This window comes from Dermacentor albipictus, chromosome 2 (genome assembly GCF_038994185.2).
Source record: "Dermacentor albipictus isolate Rhodes 1998 colony chromosome 2, USDA_Dalb.pri_finalv2, whole genome shotgun sequence".
NCBI lineage: Eukaryota > Metazoa > Arthropoda > Arachnida > Ixodida > Ixodidae > Dermacentor > Dermacentor albipictus.
The window spans coordinates 88,224,548-88,238,387 of NC_091822.1; the positions used below are offsets into that span (position 1 = coordinate 88,224,548).

General features: G+C 44.0%; 1 protein-coding gene across 1 annotated transcript in view; it reads right to left on the reverse strand.

Moving 5' to 3' along the window:
* LOC135901006 (uncharacterized) overlaps nucleotides 1-12,577 on the reverse strand; it is a 65,970-nt gene extending 53,393 nt beyond the window's left edge. The window contains exon 1 of the mRNA XM_070532964.1: nucleotides 12,505-12,577. The gene's annotated coding sequence lies outside the window, so the exon portion shown is untranslated. The remainder of the gene's footprint in view (nucleotides 1-12,504) is intronic.
* Nucleotides 12,578-13,840: the final 1,263 nt, after the last annotated feature.

A 13,840-nucleotide genomic window follows, 5' to 3' on the forward strand; every position in this document is an offset into this window, starting at 1 on the left:
TAGCTCGAGCGCATCCTCTGTCGTTCTCTCTTTTTCAGCGCCAGAAGGAGTTGCGGTCAAGCAGACACTGCGCTCTATGCGTTGCCTCCAAAGTATTGACCGTTGCGCTACCTTGTTGGAACGCGTTCAAACGGACCGCTTCACACGGCAGACGGCTCGTGGCGCCTGGACATTGATGCCGTGTCCCCATAAAGATCATCCAATTTATATGCGACTCCTGCGCCTAATCAGGTAACGGCGTCTGCTTGGCAGGCGTCGCGAGGCGGGCGATATGTGCCCCCGTCCAGGCGTCCTTGACGGAGCATATATTTAGTAACCAGAATCGTGCACGGTGTCTTTGCGAGACTTCTTCGTTTGGTGATTCTTATTCGTTGCATCACGCTGAACGGCTGGGTCAGGCTCAGCGCTGTATAAATATTTCCAGTCACCTTTATTAGGCATTGGAGCGATTCGCCGACTTCCCCCAATCGCTTTTACGTTTGTTTTCAAAAGTATGGTGTCTATTCTGATTTAGCGTTATGGAGTTAATATATTTTAGGCCACATATCTATTTCTTAGCTTTGGTACCTCTGTTACGGTTAATTGACCAAGAATAGGCACATACCAATGTCCCACGTTTAGCGCCGAAGTTGTCTGTTCGAGCACCTGTGTACACATCGGCACATACGCACTGTTCCAATTAGGTTGTGAAACCGCCGTGGTTGCTGAGGGGCTGTGGTGTTGGCCTGCTGAGCACGAGGCCGCGGGATTGAATCTTGGCCATGGCGGCAGCATTTCGATGGGGGCGAAATGCGAAGACACCCATGTACTTAGATTTAGGTGCACGTTAAAGAACCCCAGGTGGTCGAAATTTGCGGAGTCCTCCACTATGGCATGCCTCATAATCGTAAAGTGGTTTTGGCACGTAAAATCCTATAATTTTAAAACCCTATATACCCTACAAAATCCTCGAGATATGCAAACAGCAAAAGTAACCGATGTATATAAAAAGGGTAATAGAAATGGCATATCCAACTACCGTCCTATATTAGTTCTGCCTGTATATTCCAAAGGTATGGAGAAAATAATCTTCAAACGCCTGATCTCTTTCACTGACCGCTTCGACTTCATATGTTCTGCACAGGATGGTTTTCGCAGAAACACGTCTACAGAGTTCACACAACTGGCCCAAAAGGAATTCATTCTAGAAAATTTCGAGTGCAAAAATATGGTACTTGGGCTTTCTTTAGACTTTTCAAAAGCATTCGACCTCATTAATCGTGATATTCTGTTTCAGAAACTGGATCACTATGGCATAAGAGGTACCGCGCATAAACTAATCAAGTCGTATTTACTATACCGTACTCAATTTGTTGTGATTGAAGGAAAACATTCCTCAATAAAATCTAATAAAACAGGTGTCCCTCAGGGAAGCATGCTGGGACCGTTTCTGTTCAAACTTTATATTAATGAGATTGTCCACATTGATGCAACAGCCCGTTACATAATCTATTCTGATGACGTGAGTTTATTGGTTTCGGGCAAATCGCGTGCCGATTTGGGTAGTCGAGGGAGTAGCGCACTGTCTGAAATTAATGCATGGCCTCAAATGAACTCCCTAAAGATAAACATTATTAAAACAAAGCCTGTTTTATTTCACCCCCGCCCCCACATATGTCCAGTTACCCACAATTTCGTTATGTAAGTATAAAATTGAAGTAATAAAATGCTTCAAGTCACTGGGCTTATATTTTTCACAAAACATGACATGGGATGATCACGTGAACTACATTATTAATAAACTATCTAGGACAACCGGCATTATGCGCTTCCACTGCTACTATTTCCCTGCCTGTGTGAACATACTCATATATAACTCTTTAATTGTTTCTCTATTGAATTACGCGTTTCTCGTATGGTTAACAAAAACAGCTGCAAACATTAGCAAACTTTCCGTCCTGCAAAAAAGTGCTTTACGCCTAGTCTGTAAAGTCCCATATCGCTACCACACTGCAGACTTGTTTAAGAAACACCACATCCTTCAGATTCCACCAATGTATGATTACAAGCTATGCCGTTTATATAAACTCGGTTTGCTGAAAACTATTGATGACATGACAAACCTAGCAAGGCTTGAGAAAAAGTTCCTTGCTTATAACGTGCGTTATCCTGAAGTGTGGTATGCCGCCAAATGTAGAACCAATTACGGTAATCAAATGTTAAAATTTCAATTGCCTACACTTCTAAACCACATAATAAAAGAAAATAACATTGACATATCTGGTAAATCACCAAAACAACTGCGTTTAATGTTTGTATAATGATGTGATACGATGATTTCCTTTTTCTTTATGACTATTGTATAATCCCCTTTTCAAGTGACGTTTAATAACTCCTGTAAGTGTTTCCTCTTAGTAGGTCGTACTCCCTTAGCCGCATGCTTTTATGCTTCCCCGTGTGCTAGGGAGTCAGGGCTCCTCAAGCTGTTCTTACAGCTTTTACCTGTCCTCTTCGTAACTTTTTCTTGTTGCGGAATAAAACTCAATTTAATTCAATTCAATTCAGTTTTTTAATTAGATTGTCTGCTTCGCCAGGCAGCAGTCTGCAGTAAAGTGTCTACTACGGCAAGTACCTCATGGACCATATTGTCAGCTCGGAACGACAGCAGACAGCACATATCTTGTCGCCCAAGTTGAATCTCCTCCCATAAGCGCCTAGAAGCTTACAAAACACAAAGTCCAAGGCAGAGCTAAAGGAAGCTATTGCTTTAAAAAAAGAAAAGCCGTGGAGAAAACGTCAGTCGATAAAACGTTTGCCAACGAAAAAAATGTACACGCCATCGCGCCCAGGAGAAGAAGAAGCCGGAGGGAGCGGATGCACATCACGTCGGCTCCGTATTCCACGAATATTTTTGTAGCCCAAACCGCAAATAAGCCAGCCGCGATTGCACACCAACGGGCTCAGCTCATTGCCAGGAACAAGCGGATACTGAAAACCAGGTGGGATTCCCATTTTTCAAGCCTCTACGACAATATTTTGGCCGGACCTCGTGACGGAAGAGCCGCGAGGCCACGCGCCGGAGCCGGCTTCCTGAACAATTTCCGATCATTTTCTCAATAATGGAAGTCACCATAGAGGGGCGCAGCATATCCCAGGATGAAATGAATATAAGCAAGGGATGGAAGGAGGTCAGACACAGAAGATCTGACCGGCAAATCTACCAGCATCGCGAGAGCACCTTGTCGCCTATGCGGCTCGACAAGCGCAACAATAACCCGTGGAAAGGCAGGCTAGTGCAAGTACGCAAGGCAAGCAGAATGCCACATTTGCCAAGAGGAGATTACAAGATTGTGATCAGACCGCATGGAGGACTCAAAATATCTGAGCACGGTATAGTGCACCTCACAGCGGCGGTACAAGATGCGGCAGGCATTCCACGAGACGAAAGGGAGGAGGACATTGTCTGCCCAAACAATTATCAAAATGTCCTGATCGTCAGTACATGGGATCAAGAGCGTGCAAACAAATATCAGGAAGTAAGCACGTATCAAGATTCAAGACACGTTTTACGAGATCCTTATCCCGGTATGGCTCCAGGACACCGCGGACACGACCTGGATCCAGACCCAGGTCCAGAACTAGGCCATCCTCTTCAGCAAGCCAGACAACCACGCTGAGCTAGGCAAACGTGGTCGATGACGTGCGCCCGTGGTCTGGCGGGGAGACTGCCATTAATAACGAAATAACGCAACTGAAACACGAGAACGTGCAGTTGAGGATTTTGCTAGCACGTATCCCAGGTAGCGCAAAAGAGATACGTAACGTTTTCGTAGCGTTTATCCAAGACGATAAAAACGGGTTAAAGAAGACACGAATGACAGAACTTCGGCGGGAAAACGTCGTATATCTCTGCTAATGTCCGGCTTAATTACTTTCTTGAGACGATCTAGAACAGGTCTGCAAGACGTATTCGAAAAGCTGGTCTAGAAATAGGATTGGGAAAGACACAAGTAATCCCTTTGGCAAAACTATTCGTAACCGATTTCTAAACGTTTGTAGCACGTTATCAAAAAGCTGGTCTAGAAGCAGTCTTGAAAGGTTTACGATCATCTGAAGCTCATTTTCGCGGGTGACGGGCGCGATCAGACATCGTTGTTCAAAACACGCCTTTAGTTTCGCCTCACGCGACTGGCCTATGCCGCGCAGACGTCGTCAGCCGCACCCGACGGCCTAGGCCAATCGCGTGAGGTGAAACTGATCGGGCGTTTCGAACAACGATCTCCAAACGCGCCCCAGATGAGTAGAAGCGTCGGTGTTGACTGTAAGAGCCACGGCGCAGTGCCAAGCATTGTTCCCCGAATGGCCGGCGCATCCTCTACCAAGTCGCACGAAGATGAGCCTGTTAAGAATAATAAATCCCTAATACCGCCTTTAGTAAGCTACGATGCTTACAACCACAATGGGAATGACATCCTGCAAAGAACAAATGGCCACATCTTGGCAGGTGGCTAGACCAAGCCCTTCATGCCAAGAGTGCATGAAATGCGAACACTGTGACAAAGCAAAAACACTTTATTAAAATGTATAGCTTATGCAAGGTTCGAACAAACTGTGTGAGAAATGCAAATAGAAGTAAAGGTACATCAACAATGACAAAAGTGGCAGAAAGGATTCGTAATGAAATCGAAACTGAACATTCACTAGCACATAAACAAAATTCCAAGTACACATACAAAAATGAACAGAAAAACCTGGAGTGTACTAAAGTATCTAATTTATCATAGTAAAGTGCACGTGCTATTAGATGGACTAGAGTTATGCAGAAGTGACATCGGAGCGAATGGAAGAAGTAGACTGAAAAATGCAAGAGTATGAATCGGATGGTAACTGCCTCCAAGCAATGTAGCCAATCAGCTAGAAGCTTGAAAAGAGCACAAAAAGAAATACCACCGCATACCATCATAAAACAATCCTGTGACAGAAATAAAAAAAATGGGAACAATGCAAAATTGAAAATATTGCCTTTAGGATATATCAAAGAAGGTAAGGCGAGAAAAAATAACCATACAACAAAAAAGCAAAAAGTGAAATTAGTACAGAATACTTAAACGGGGGATTCAGTGTAACAAGTGAACACTACTGTAGTACAGCGAACGATGAGACAGTAATGCTGCATCTTGCCACTCCAGAACGTGAGAAATGAATATGCAAGCCTCATATTAGAAACTTACATAAACATGGAAATAAACTGGAATGCACTGAAAGCTGCATTTGTGTAACAAAGGAAGCAATGGTCATAATAAATAGTATGTGTTTTATCTAAAAAGCCCTATACAAGAGGCAAAGTTGCACCTCTCTGGCAAAAACAAAGTTGCAACGAATAATTTGCAAACCAGCAAATACATTAATTAGCACACTGACATGTCACACTTTGCGCACATCTCCAGTCTCCTAAAGTAAAAAAAAGCACTCTGAATGAGAAAAACGTTTAACACATGTAGCCCAGAGCAAATTTTTTGCCAGTTCACTCACACTTTCACATCCAGAAACATTTGCCACAAAGCCCAGGCACAGTTCCACTGATGTTTACCAATTCACCCCCACTTTCACGTCCAAAAATATTTGGCACACAGTCCAGGCAGAGCTTCATAGATAAACAGCTTGAGAGCACCCTACTGATTATTGTGCAGTCCCGCTGCTGGAAATAGAACTGCCGCACATGCTGGTAGTGGTTTCAATGTAGACACACTTGCTGCCCTGGACAGGTATGCTCAGATATCTGCACTGGTGCTCCATTTTGCCGAAGTAGACACATTGATGCACTACGCTGGTAATTGAAATGTATTGAATGCACAAGTATTGGCCTCACCAGAGAGACTTGCCCACATACCACCACTGGCATATATATGCACTTGCTCTTCACTCAGTTGCATTGAACTTAAAGTGTTCCCTATGTGAGAGCCATGTGTAAAACCGGTGTTACACGACCACTCTCGATCGCGATCACGCCCGTTCCGGATCGAAATTATCGATGCGACTGGCTCACTCGCGTAGCTTGCGCACAGGAGCCAATTACGACCGAGAAATTCGATTTCTAACGGACTGGATAGCGGCTAAAAGAGCACCGTGTGAAACCGGTTGCAAATAATGCACATACGTACGCTAGGAAAATGTGTCGCACAAGGACAAAGAACTGCGACATGCCCTGTTGTGCGAAGCGCGCGAACAGAACACACACACACACACACACATATATATATATATATATATATATATATATATATATATATATATATATATATATATATATATAAACTGCGAGAGCGCTTCGCGAACTCCATGCGCACATATGGCACCCGCACGAAATCGGCAGGCCGCAGTAAAGCGCGATAGGCGCACAGCGTACATTCCGACACATGTCCCCCCTTATGAAAATGGTTATGCCCTTTATGTTTACTGTATGTTTCCCGCAGTTCACATGAGGAAATGTCCTTTATGTTTCCTCCATGTTGAAATTTGGCCACTGCTTTTATGTTTCCTTCGTGTGTCCTCCCTTTATGTATCCCTTATGTTACCGTACTTTATGTTTCCTCCATGTTGAAATTTGGCCACTGCTTTTACGTTTCCTTCATGTGTCCTCCCTTTATGTATCCCTTATGTTACCGTACTTTGTTTCCTCCATGTTGAAATTTGGCCACTGCTTTTATGTTTCCTTCGTGTGTCCTACCTTTATGTATCCTTTATGTGGCCGCAGTGATGAAATCCTGTATTTTACGTAGACACGCATAGATGAAGAGTTCCGTGTGCACATTTTATTTTTATAAACATTTCCCGAGTTAAAAAGTTTTGCATTGGTTTTCATTGTAAGGTTACTGTTCCCTACATGATGCAGCGCACGGATTGGAACTCTGCTATGGCACAGAAATTCATGCCAATTTGTTCTAAAATTACAAAGTAATTAGACTTCATAGATTATTTCAGTATAACACTTGGAGTGCCATGTGTACGTTCCTCACTGCAGTGCTGCTGTTCTAGTTATGTCTTTGTTACTAATATAAAATGTAATGTTTGGATAGAAAGATCAAGTTGGATCAGTGCTCGCACTTTTAAAAGAAAGTTTTGACTATACTTTGCAAAGGTTTGTCTGAAACTACGAACAGTTTATTGGACTATCTGGATGTTACTGCAATTTGCCACGTCTGCTCACAGCAGACCTCTGGAATGTGGTGCTCGGGACCTGAAAAACAAAACAAAAGCCAATCTTTTTCACTCATTCAAAAATATTCTTATAAGCAAGAACAGCCTGGCCTGTATGCACACAGCTAAGAAACGTGGAGCAGTCAAAAACACCTCATAAAAACATCAGGGCAACACAGAAGCTTTTAACTAATTGTTGTTTGAAGCAGACTGAGCTGCCAGTCCAGTCAAGTATTAAACTGCTCACAAATTCTTTTAAACATATCTGCAGCAGCTGCTAAGTAGTACATAACATTTAGGAGTAGGCAACTGGCCAACAAATCTTTGTGTGCCTGCTTGTACAGATGTCTCGTAGTTATATCTCAAGTGGTTACACTGTTATATGGTAAAATTCAGGCGGAAATAAAACCAGCAGCAAACATCAGACTACCTGGGAAATTATCACCAAAACTCAAACATCTAGTAAATCAAACGAACAATCGATTACGAAGGGTCTAAAACCTAGGCCGCGATTTTGTAGCGATCCCTTTTCCGATGCTACTCCTTTTGCTCATTGATCTGACCGACATTCGGCTATCGTTATTAACTAGGACAGCCAGCCATGGAAGGTGGGTTATAAGAGTGGCAAACATCGAGCGGAAAGCATCGCAAGAAAATCGCATCCCTTATTAGGCAGTGCTACAAGCCACTGTCTTTAACAATCGCAGGCACTGACATCCTGTTCTTCGGATGAAAATATTAATGAAAACGAGCGTCGGATTGACATGCCTCGATTAAAAAGAAATTTCGCTGTTGTTATGTCGGTCTATATTTGCGCTACAATATAAAAGACAAATACGAGAGCACGTCGAACACAAACAATGCAGACAAGTTCTCGCGAAGCTGGACTTTAAACTGAACACTATCAATAAAGTAATCTTCACACAAGCTAATATCTGTTCAAGTGTCAAACATCACAGTCGCGTGCCAACTCGCGATGCCCGTGACACATCGACATGCATTACACACGTAACTTGCGGAAATTCATATCTACGGAAGGATTTCTTGCCGGGAAACTACCGAGAAAACAGTAACTTTCAGCGTTTACGAAAATATTTGCCAATTAAGTCCCAACGATCAGCGGTGGTAGCGCATCACTGCATAAAGCAAGTAAGCGGTAAGAAATAATACATTTCACAGAAAGTCCCCTCGTGAAACGCTTTGCTAAATGTGCACAGCAACGTGGTCAACATACGCTCCGAAAGTGTTCTGTTGTCGTTCCACAAAGCTTACTACATGAACCATAAGCTGCGAGAAAGCGCGCAAGCGGCAGACCTGCTTACCTTCAATGCGGTCGGCAAACGGCTCCTTTGTCTCGCAGGCACCACGCGACGACGCTCTTCCCGGCGCGAACACTGTCGAATTGCCGATGAACACCAGCGCACGAAAGCACAACTTTCAACGAATTCTTCCACGCACCATAATTCGAAGCCACAGTACCAGGTATTTCACGAGCGAACGCGTACAAGCGAGAACAAAGGCAGCTCGGACGGACGCTGTAGTACACATAAGACACAGGCGTATCACAGGAAACATAAGGCGAACGAATGGCGTTACACGAGTCCAGAGGTTTCCTGATGGTTAATGCACACGATGCGGATCACAGTTTGTTTAGGTACTTCGAAAATATGATTCAATTACCGTGTAACTGCAACGAGCACTCTTACCGCGCAGACCAACACAACGTGGCCCAGCTCAATCGTCACACTGCGGCAGCGCCGCACTGCGGTTAACAAGTGAATTTAGCCTCCGAGATCTGCATTTCCTTTTAGGGCGTACATGTTGAAAAAGCACGGCCTTCGAGATTTAAAAAAATCGTATCTGGAAGGAAAGCTGGTATTTAAACACAAATTATTGAGTTTAATGTGTCTTGGTGCGCTGCCTTGTTTTTTAAAGTATACACAGAGATTGTAGACGAACTATGCACGAACGTTTGCCGGCGGACACGAGCCAATCAGCGCGCACCATGTGCAGCTCCGTCTGCTTGCCATGGCGCATGGTGTGCGGGCAGCCGCGATAGCTGTGACACCCACCGATCAGAAATTCGCAATCGCCACACATATACACGCTCCTTATGGCACCCAGTGGCGTGTTTTTGAGAATGTCAGGCCTTATCTTGAATAGGTGGAACCGTATTTCCCGTAGCGTAAGGAATAAAGGCAACAAAATGTGGCTATGGCTGGCTTGCAGCGGCAGTGGAACTTCGGACAAAGTGAAGCAGGCGTACTGCTTGCATGCTCGCGTAATCAAATACGGCCATACCCCGCACACAACTTACATACTCAGCCAACTCACAATTATAAATTATTCAGTTGTACGCCCAAGCAAGCATTTACGGGATCCGCGCTGCCCTTCTACGCGTGCTAATATCGACACAGCAGTTACTCGTACTTGTCGTCAGCGCGAAAGCGACGAGAACAGCTACTTAAATGGTTGTATAATCATATAAGCTCACTAGCAAAGCGGCAGATTGGCCACGGAGGCGTCCGCCTCTATTGCGGTTCATGTAGCGCAAGCCATCGAACACTGCGCGTCGTGCCACCGCGTCTCCAGCTGCCGCGCAATTGTTATTTGTCGTGAGGTTATTATTCGCTGCATGAGGCTTTGATGTACGTATGTAGTGTTGATGGCGCGTGGTGATCAATACGGCCAAGATAGATAGGGAGGGGGAGGCAGGTGCACCCCCAATTTTTTTTTACTTTGATACGCCAGTAGTTAAAGTTCAACATCGTTCAGGTAGACGATCTATCTGTAGCATGTGTAAAAAGTTAATCACTATATATAAGCGCACGCTATCTTACCTGGATGTGCACTCGAGGGAGTACACAGTCAGGTAACATAGAGTGCCCACACAGGTAACATAGTGCTCATATATATATATATATATATATATATATATATATATATATATATATATATATATATATATATATAAATTAAGTAGATTATTTCCCAAACTGGAGGCGAAGCAGAGCATCTGAAAGACGCCTGCTATGAGAACCGTCTTAAACACTCAATCAACTATATTTGATAGCCTAGCTGGCGCACAACTTTCATGAAATTGTTGCATATTAGGTTAAATACTGCAGATTTCTACATATGGCTTGCTACTGGAGAATAGCAGGTTGAAAAAGTAAGAAATACTTTATATATTAAGACAATGCATGGCATAACTCATTATATACACCATCCTATTTCATGGCATGCTCGATTTTCCGCACAATATAGCCAGAATTAGTGCTAGACATGCCGGTCGGCATGTCTAGTGCGAGGGGTGCAAGCAGTACCTTTTACTTGAATCTGCCAGTGACTAACATACAGTACAAATAGCTCTAACTGTACTATTCGCAAAAGATGCTTACTGCGCACATTCTGTTACCTACATGTGCACTCAAGTGCACATGTAGGTAACATATAAAGAGTACATGCACCATACATAGATTAATGCTCTATGTTACCTACATGTGCACTCAAGTGCACATGTAGGTAACATATAAAGAGTGCATGCACCATATATAGATTAATGCTCTATGTTACCTACGTGTGCACTGAAGTGCACACCTTGGTAACATCCCGCCGTAAACACAAAGGGCACATACTACAATAATTATAATAAGGGTTGTTTTCTTGGGGCAAAGGAAAGGATAAGTCAAGATTTAGTACTTACAATGACTCTGCAGACTGTATCAACGGCTGTCACAAAGTACAGATATATCTGCCTGTATTATATGTACAGACAGTTGTTATGTGCACTCTATGTCACCTACATGTGCACTCAAGTGTACACTCAGGTAACACATAGTACACACCCAGTTAACATCCTGCCGTAAACATAAAGGACACATCCTAGAGGCATAATAAAGGTCACTTCCTCGAGGTATACGTTAGGATGAGTAAACATGTGGTAAACCCAAAGTTGGCGTCCCGGAGGTCACACAAAGGACAAGGAATCATACAGGTCACATAGGGCACAAGAAGGAAACATAAAGGAAACATAAAGGCAATGACCATTTTCATAGGGGCCAAACTGCTAACAATCGTACTACCTAAAGCATACAAGTTCTTTTATACCAAGGGCATACTCGACTCACGTATGCGGTATCCACAAGCGAGTTATGCAGCGTACATGCTGTATCCATTCGTCAAATAGCAAAATTGATAACAAGCACGAAGCTACAAGGGACTACATTACTACCATTTGAGGCGTCAAATAAAATCGAATTTGGCCGTTTCATATATCGGACACAATATATGGACACATGTGGTACCCGGTAATACCATGAAATACCCATCACGTGGGTAAAGGGGGCGAAAACACAATCGAGAACCTGAAGCGCAAACGATAAAAGCACGGTATGGTGCAAGCAAAATTCTGTCAGTGCGCTGTAGCGCGAGGGAAGAAAATAGGGCGAGCACTTGACCTCACCTTTTGGGATACCGCACTAGTACTGAATCATTAAAAAAAAAGCCTGTTTGAACCAGTTCCCTTGTCTGCAACACTCTTGCTAAACGGGAGACTAAAATACCACGATGACGGCTCTATTGCGGAGATCGGCAAGGTGCGCACAGACAGAAATTTTGCCGCCTTTCTTCGCATTCTGCAAAGTGCTTTCTTGTTAGGATCACGCATAGCGGCCGATCCCGACGCTAGGGACACACAGGCACGATTTCGTCCCTCTAACTTTCGTCCTTATACTGCCCTTAACGCCTTAATTACAGCGTCAGTGAAAAGGCGCCTCACATAACATGACAATGGACTTGAAGAGCTGATTAGTGCCCTCCACTCCGCGCCCTCCAATTGAAAACACTACTGATTTCCAAATTAAACTACACAAACAGATCGCACAACCCAAATTAATCACCGAACGTCGTTTTCTTGACGCCACAACCCTGCAACACTCAGATGACAAAGGGCAGCGGCAGCACATTCAGAACAGCCGCTATCATACCACAGCGCAATGCAAGTGCGATAACGCTATTATGCCCGGCTCAAATAGATCGCACAACCCAAACTAATCACAGAATGTCGTTTTCTTGACAGCAAAGCACTGCAACACTTACATGACAAAGGGCAGCGGCAGCACATTCAGAACAGTCGCAAACTGACCATAGCGCCATGCGAGTGCGATAACGCAACTATGCCCGGCTTCACGAATAACATGGCCGCCTTGGTCACAAAACAATTGAAAACACTACTGAATTCCAAATTAAAACCACACAAAGATATCGCACAACCCAAACTGATCACAGAATATTGTTTTCTTGACGGCAAAACACTGCAACACTTACACAGCAAAGGGCAGCGGCAGCACATTCAGAACAGCCGCAAACACACCACAGCGCAATGCGAGTGCGGTGAAGCGTCGACGCCATGACGACGCGACTACGCCCGGCTCGCCCGGCTGCCCGGCATCACAAATCACGTGGCCACCTTGGTCACATGATTTGACGATGGTATCGCCACCTTGCGCAAGGTTGGACAGCGTTGATGGGTTGTTGAATATTGTAGAAGCCGCTAAAGGGGCTGACGCGCCGTGGCGTGGAGGTGGCACCTTGAGTCGTTTTCAAAACGTATTCACCCCTCGTTTTTAAGCTGCCTGGCTTCCAACGTTATGAAAACGTATTCACCCCTCGATTTTAAGCTATCTTGTTTGAAACGGCTTTGATGCGTCGATTTTGGTCAAAAATCCGTTTCAGACGTTGAATCCTTTAATAGGACGTTTTCAAGACTTTGTGTGCTACCTGGGATGAGCGATGAAATGAAAATTCTCAAGGAAGAAAAAAACCAAATAAATCAGGTGAATCCAACTCTACATGCGAGCACAAAAGAGCCATCTGAAATTCCGCACAGTAAGATGGACGAAGGGGATGACCCCCCTGCACTCAAACGCAAGGCCCAAGCCAGAAGTGATCAACAAGATAACATAGTGGTGGATAAAGCATTAGCCGATATTCAAAAGACCCTAATAGAGATACAAAAGTCGAATGAAAAACAGGGATGAATCAAATGGCTAAGCCAATAGCAGCAATTATGAGTAGATGAGACATTCTAGAGGCAAACCCGTCACCAGGTAATAGACTCCCCTCCGTTACATCAGCAGCCCCACAATCCTTACCCACTTCACAACCTCATATTTATATAAGATCAGCTTCTCTCCTACCTCTCGTCTCCCTCCCTATGTCGCACCCAAATGAGGCGCGCTAAAAATAGGTGCAGGATATGGCAGTGGAATTGTAGAAGTTACAAAAACAAAAAGTCAGGTTTGCAGCAGTATTTAAAAGACAAGGATACACCGGACATCATAATTCTGCAGGAAAGACACGGGATTGCAAAGCTAGCAGGATGCAGATCTTTTGGCTATGCCGAAGGGGAGACCAGGGCATTAACCACGCTGGTAAAAAGAAACATAACTTGCGTGCAACACAACACAGGCATAACGCACACTGACAATATTCTATTGGAAGTCATCCCACAAAAAAAAGACAGGACGTAGCTTATTTATTCTCAGCATTTATAGCAACCCCACGCTACATAAACAGAAATTCAAGAACCTATTCCAGAAAACACTCAGACTTGCTGGAGAAAATCCAGTAGTTATACGAGAAGATTTTAATGCCCCACATA